At 45.5% G+C, this 7,734-nt stretch overlaps 1 long non-coding RNA gene across 1 annotated transcript in view; it reads left to right on the plus strand.

Moving 5' to 3' along the window:
* The first annotated feature begins 3,346 nt into the window (after nt 1-3,346).
* The window catches only part of LOC127005842 (uncharacterized), a 19,718-nt gene continuing 15,330 nt past the window's right edge, over nt 3,347-7,734 (plus strand). Inside the window, exons 1-2 of the long non-coding RNA XR_007758953.1 lie at nt 3,347-4,215; nt 5,038-5,059. This is a non-coding gene — a long non-coding RNA (uncharacterized LOC127005842). The remainder of the gene's footprint in view (nt 4,216-5,037; nt 5,060-7,734) is intronic.

The following is a 7,734-nucleotide window of genomic DNA, read 5'->3' on the forward strand; positions in this document are numbered from 1 at the left end:
TTCTGCCTTTCTCCTATTTTTCTCCTACTTTCATTATCTTTTTTTTTTTGCGACTACCGCTGCGTGTTATTCCTTAATGGTTCCTTCTTTTTTTTTGGTATGACTTATCTTTCCATCCTTGACTGCTACCTTTCTTTTTTCTCAAAGTTAGAGTTTAGGTTTGGTTTGGGGTTAGTGGAGGTTTTCTTCTATCTATTCTTCCGCCAATCCTCTTGATCCACTGCTTTCCTCCTCCTCCTCCTCCTCCTCCTCCTCCTCCTCCAGCTGACAGCCCGCACCATGTCGTGAGCTAGCCGGTCTGCTGCCGCCATAATGAGTCAGGATGATTGTTTACACGAAAAGTTTATTAATGTAAAATACTGCTCGCTGCTTTAATTGGTCGTCATTACGCGTAATTGCATCACCGTCTGCGTGTTTGATTGGCTGACACGCTCCATTAGTCTCCGCCCAACGAGGTATTAACGCAAACATGATCCTCCATCCTCCTCCTCCCCCTCTCGCTTTCCTCCTCCTCCTCCTCCTCCTCCTCCTCCTCCTCCTCCTCCTCCTCCTGCTCCTGCTCCTCCTCCTGCTCTTACTCCTCCTCCTGCTTCTTCTCCTTCTTTTTCATCTCCTCCTCCTCCTCCTCCTCCTCCCCTCCACTTCCTCTTTTCTCCTTCTCCTTCCCTTCTCTTACTCCTCGTTTTCTTTTTCTCTTCATTATCCTCCTCGTCTTTTTCCTCCTCCGGCTCCACCATCGTCGTGAGTCTTTTTTTAACATGTTGTATTCCTTTTTCCATTTTTTATATGTGGGAAATTATTAACAATCAATATATGGTACCTTCATTCTTCCATTCATTCTTGGGATTTCGTACAGCATGCCTTTCCTTCTTGTTTTATGTATATATTTTTCTCATTCTTTTATATTATTTGATCTTTCTGTCACATTTATTATATTTATCTAGCATACGGCATTCAGGCATGCGCGCACCCAAACACACACACACACACACACAAAACACACACACACACACACACACACACACACACACACACACACACACACACACACACACACACACACACACACACACACACACACACACACACACACACACACACACACACACACACACACACACACACACACACACACACACACACACACACACACACACACACACACACACACACACACACCTGTGGAGGGATGAGTAAGTCTTCCAGGTGTGTCGGACGGCGGGAGGTGGCCATGCTCCCACCTGGCCGGCCTGGGTAAGAGGGATGGCATACCTTGAATTAACAATTAGCTTGAAATATTAGGTGTGCCGGGGCGTACGCAGGCTAATCCATTCTCCCTATACCTGTAATATACTTCATGATCACTTTCATTTCCTCAGTCAGCCTCTTATTTGGAAATGGAGCGGGGGTCGAGATGCTATCGTGTAATTAAATAATCTCTCGGGTCACTTCGTCTGGCCGACCCATAAAGAATACCACAAGATAATATGAAGGCCGGTAAGCAGATCCACTTATCTAACACTTGCCTCTTATCATCTTACACCTTGCTCCTTCCCTTCTTGCTCACCTCCTCTCTGCATCCCTCCGCCTCCTTCCCCCTCCCTTGCTACCTCCCTCCTCCCCCTCTCACCTACTCCGGATGATCCATTAATGCTAGCTGCTCTGGTGTGGCTCTTGTACGTGTAGTGTACACACACTCACACACACACACACACACACACACACACACACACACACACACACACACACACACACACACACACACACACACACACACACACACACACACACACACACACACACACACACACACACACACACACACACACACACACACCGTAAAGATGTGCTGTCAGTTTTTTTATGTATATTATGTACGTATTATTTAACTATGTAAATGTCATGTGGTGGTTGTTATTAGTTTGAGTGCCGGACAGTTTGTTTCAAGGTGAACTAGTATGGGTGATATGTAACCGTGGTGGAAGTGTGGAAGAGGGAATCTGTCCAAGAACAAGGGCATCAAGCTTGACAGGAGGAGGAGGAGGAGGAGGAGGAGAAGGTGGTGGGGAGGTGGAGGAGGTGGAGTAGAAGGGTTGTAAAATCAGCAGCAACGAGAAACTTCATGCTTAGTAACTTCTTTTGTTAGCCGGCGTCAGGTGGCAGCCGGCCCGCACAGAGCAGAAACCCGACAGCATTGAAGACACGCGAACGCTGGGGCGGGGTCAGTTTTTTTTCCCTTTTGTTCGTGTGCACATGGAGAGGACATCCAGAGACTGCGGTAGCCTTGGACCAAAGACTGTTAATGTTTGACGCGGGGAACCTTAATGCTACTCACTCCAGCTTTACAACGTTGCATTAAAATGTACAATTGTGTTACTGTGCTACATGTTTTGATGATTTCAGGTGTTAAAGCAGTATGTAGAAAATTTGTCTTTTTTTTCCTCTCTTGTTGATCTTTAAAATCTGACTTGATTGAATAGTAACTGCCGTTGTCATCACTGTTGTTATTTATGACATGACTTCATTGAACAGTGAGATGGCCGTCGTTATTACTGTCGCTGTAATTATAGGCGGCATCATCACCCTGCCCATCATCAGCACCATCACTGTCAGAAAGGTAAAGTAAATGAAGGGAGAAAGAAGCGGTGTGGTGCCAGTCATGTTCCTTAGTGTGGAGGAGCAACAGTAGTGAACCCTCGCTCGCACGGCCCCGCCCCGCCCCTTGACCCGCAGCCTTTGCAGGTCTCTATGAAGTTGAAACTCGAGAAGCAATAACAAAAAATTCAAGAGATCTTTCCCAGCTACTAACATAACGTTCCGGGCCTGCTTCCCCTTGCCATATTTTTCTTTGATATTTTCCCTGCCATTATTTCCCATTTTGTCATTTTTTCCATGACATTCTTGTCCCTAAAATTTATTTTCATGATAGATCCGAGTCTAGTCTTTGCAGCTCTCTTCCAGTACATTTACCGCCTCACCTAATCCACTTTTTTTTCTTCCAAATTTAGCAACTATTCTGGAACACTCTTCCTTCGTCTGCATTTCCTCCTGCCTACGACTTGACCGCTTTCAAGAGGAGAGTATCGAGACACCTTTCTTCCCGAAATTGATCTCTCTTTTGATCACTATACTAAACTCTTTTTTTATAAGGGAAGTGATTTGCGTGCTTTTTCTCCTTAGTTTTTTTTTTTTCCCTTGAGTTGCCTCCTTTACTCAAAAAATGCAATCACCTCGTACCTATTCCCGTCCCTGTCACCCCTATACCTTGCCATATTTTGTACCAGCCTCCCCAAGCTGGTGTTCTAATTCCTGTTTTTAAGGGGTACCGCCACGAGTCCACATCTCCGTTAGTCCCTGTTTCACCCAGCCCTCCGTCACTCAATTGAAATCAGAGTGGTGTATGAATGGAACACTTTGTTGCTGGAATGGTGGGTGGGTGGAAGATGGTGCGCGGGGAAAGGGAATGGTTTGTGGGTGGGTGGAATATTATAGGGGGAGGGCTGGTGGATGGGTATAGGTTCAAAGTTCTTAAAGGGAGAAATGATGGATGGTTGAAGGTGGAGAGTCTTGAGGAGAGGAGTTGTGGGTAGAGGTTGAGTGGACGTTCATGAGGGAAAGGGCGTCGTGAAGTAAGGAGATGAAGACAAAGGTTCAAGCCGGGCTCCCATCTGGCTCGCTTCCTCTCCTCCCGCGCCCTAACTCTCCCTCCAGCCCACTAATCACGACCTTCTTCAACATGCACAGGCACCACTAGGCCGCAAACTACCTAAACCAAGGCGAGAGGGACCGGTTTCTCTACGTAATTCACGCAGTTAATCTAGATAGCTGTCATTTGCGGCCTCGTCCATTTTTGTTAACCTCCTGGCATCATGTAAATTGGCAGCCACGGAGAAGTGTGAGGCCGCATCGGCGAGGCCATCTAGAGCGGGACCATTGGCGAGGCGCTTGATGAGGTGTTAGTGAGCTGCGTGGCGGGGACTCAAGGAGGAGCTGGAGGAGGAGTTGGAGGAGGAAGGAGAAGAGAGGAGAGAGGGGGAGAGGTTGTAGGCCAGCAATTGTAATAGCTCCACTTCTTGACGTCTTCTCTACTCGTTTTATTACAGCTCTAGATCCCCGCGGCCGCTCATTATATCGCATCGGCCGAAGAATGACTCCATCGTAAAGGTCTCGTTTGCTTGGTCGGGTTCTGCGTCTTGTGTTGGTCTCACTCTGCGGGTAGGTGATATATTTTCCATCATTGTTCCTAAGTGTATGTTTTCTCAGCTCCTGTGTGTTATTTCTCTCATTTTCTTTCTTCCTTGGCTTATTTTCATTGTTTTCTTTGCCACATTTTTTGGCCGAGCTCCTATGTGTCACTCCTTACATTTCCTTTTTCCTCACTGTATTTTACCATTTTTTTGTTATTTGTCCCTTAGTTTCGATGTCATGTTCCTTTTTTTCGTAATGCTTTTTATCATCATTACATCACATACACCTGGACCTGGATACTTGTTTACTTCAACATATTTAGCAAAAATATGCAGGTGAATTTGCTGTCTTTGCCACAAGGGAAGGCGAGGCAAGGACAAAGAAAGAAGGGAAAAATGAGAACATGTGAACTAGTGGAAAAGAAGGTAAAGAGGGGATGAAAAATTAAAAAGACATAAGAAAAGTACTAGTTAGAGGCAATGGTTATCACATTACTTGGACTTCAGGCAGGAAAAGAATCATATATATTAATAGGGTGCCTCAGGAGAGAGAGAGAGAGAGAGAGAGAGAGAGAGAGAGAGAGAGAGAGAGAGAGAGAGAGAGAGAGAGAGAGAGAGAGAGAGAGAGAGAGAGAGAGAGAGAGAGAGAGAGAGAGAGAGAGAGAGAGAGAGAGAGTGTGTGTGTGTGTGCGTGTGCGTGTGTGTATTCATCTGTTTCTCTGTTGATGCTTATATTTCTTATTGCATATCCGCTTGTACTTGTCTATATTTTTATTATGAATATATTGTTATTCATATATAACTTCTTAATTTCTTTGTAATTATACGTTGCTTGTTTTCCTCTTTACAGGTCAGCCAACGCTCTGGGGACGGTGAGTGTTGCTCTGTGATGTTTTTACTTTGTTTGGCGTAATTTTAGGCGTCATACAAAGTAGCGATTCATTGGTTATGTGTCCAACTGCAGCAGTTTCTTAACGCTGCCAACGAATTATTTTGGTTGTCTTCTGAAGCACAGTTATGTGGTTATTTTTATCTTTTATACATGATTGCGAATAACACGTTTATGTCAAGACGAGTGGAAGGTAAGGTAGGGAGAAGCTTGCACGTGGGAAGGGTCGGTGTTAGCTGATGTGGTTGGAAGTCACATCACTAAGTCGCTGTCCGTATACCCGTCCCCATCTTCCTTACTTGCCTGATTCATAACTTCAGAATTGTTTCATTCGAGATCAAGAAAACTTTACTCACAGGGTCAAAGCATTATACGTGTTTGGGAGCGTGTTGAGCTTCTTCAGGGAACGTCGGGAAGGAAGAAAAGGTGCCGCGCCTCTTTCCTTTCCAGCAAGTTTGATGTAAGTCCTTGTCAAGTAAACATTCCAAGTTTCTCAATGCTGCGAAAGGAAAATACGACATCAAGCGCTGCCAGGTGTAGAATTTCAGAAAATGTGGAAATTTATTTATCTCTCCGTTCATTCTCCGCGGCTGACCTTTATCTGAAACTGGAAATGAGATATTTTTCCTTGTAAAATCCACAGCCGTGTCCAGCTGGGTATCAGGTCAGTGATCTTAAGGTGCATGACTCGTCACTCGCCATGACGGACGAAAATAATCTAGAGTGGCACCTTGCACTCACCACCATTATGTAATCGACACTCAACGCCCTTGACGCTGGCTGGTCTGTATTCATCAGTGTGTCAATGACGAGCACTTATGAGTACCAACCTGCCACCATGTATAGATATATGTACTTATCTTATACCTGACGAGTGCTTCCTCAACATTCACACAGGCGCTGATGCCTCATGACTGGGCAGGTAGAGTGGTCATACTAATTAATTAGGTTGCTTATCATTGTTTCTATGTTACTGGTTAATGAGGTAGTGAAACCCTCTTCCGCCTCCCCATGCGCGCTTGGTAGAGATGCTTTAATTGATAACTGTTTAAACTACAAGAAACTCTTAGGCTTGGCCACGCGAGTTTCGGAACAGCACGATAAATACGATGCCCCACCCTGGAGTAATTAATAAGAATGAATATGACATGATAAGCTTGGTGTGGAAAACGTGTGGTCAGCGCATGATTATCCTCCTAATGCAAGGCGAAATGCCCCAACCACAGATGAATAACTTATAAGGATAGACTAAGCGGAGCAATAGTTGTGGTCAGTTTGATTATGCTTGCAAATCTAAAGTACAAAGGAATAACTTGAAATAATGAATAAATCATGTTAGCACAGGTCTACTATTTTAATAAACAGTAAAGCGGAACACCGGCAAATGGCAGATTAATTGTGTTTTGGATTGAGTCTGGCTTTCGGGCCCGACAGAGCGCGACGACTATAGATGCAGGCTATCCCCACAGGTGAAAGTTTTGGTGTTGATCTCGCATAAAACAGGGGATGGGAGGGGTCGTCAAGAGCCGCGTGCCGTCCAGGGATCAGAAGAAAACGATAACTCGGACCTTTTTTTACACAGATATTGAGGTGACGCATTTGGCAATTAAAAGTGGTCATATATAGCTGTAACATAAATTACATTAAGAGTATTCGATGAAACTAATAAGACGTGGTCAAGGAATAACAAACTATAGGTCAGGATAATAGGAAAAACTTATATATATTATGTTGGGAGAAACACGTAGAAGTCCTGATATCAATCAAGTACCAGTGTTTTTACTTGGTTTATCTTGATGAAACTGATGAAACTCGCTCCAGACATACGAGGGTTTGGGGGCGCGATTGACTGCAACACACACACACACACACACACACACACACACACACACATTCACACACACACACATTCACACACACACACACACACACACACACACACACACACACACACACACACACACACACACACACACACACACACACACACACACACACACACACACACACACACACACACACACACACACACACACACACACACACACACACACACACACACACACACACACACACACACACACACACACACACACACACACACACACACACACACACACACACACACACACACACACACACACACACACACACACACACACACTGTCAAACACTCCCTGACCTCGACCTCACCCATCCACCAGCCTACCTACCAACCCCTGAGCCTCTACCTGAGATCAAGGTGTTTGAGGTAATGAGGTCACTGTCAAAATTAAAGGCCAAACGCTCCACCACACTACTCGACATACCAGTGAGGCTCTACAGAGACTTTGGCACCGAGCTAGCCACGCCCCTCTGCTCCATCATCAACGCCTCCATCCAACAGAGCCGGTGCCCCGCCCAATGGAAGACCGCATTTGTCACTCCCATCCCAAAGACTCCCAGTCTCCAATCGCTCTCTGACCTGCGGCCCATTGCCATCACCCCCATCCCAAGCCTGTTATGCAAGGAGTTCATCTTCAAATAGGCCTACACACAACTTGCCCCCCACATAGACGCTCAACAGTTCGGCAACGTGAAAAGCTCCTCCACCACACACTGCTTCGTCAGCCTCCTTGATTTCACATACAAAGCCCTCGAGAAACGGAAGACCTCTGT

This window comes from Eriocheir sinensis, chromosome 31 (assembly GCF_024679095.1).
Source record: "Eriocheir sinensis breed Jianghai 21 chromosome 31, ASM2467909v1, whole genome shotgun sequence".
Lineage (NCBI taxonomy): Eukaryota > Metazoa > Arthropoda > Malacostraca > Decapoda > Varunidae > Eriocheir > Eriocheir sinensis.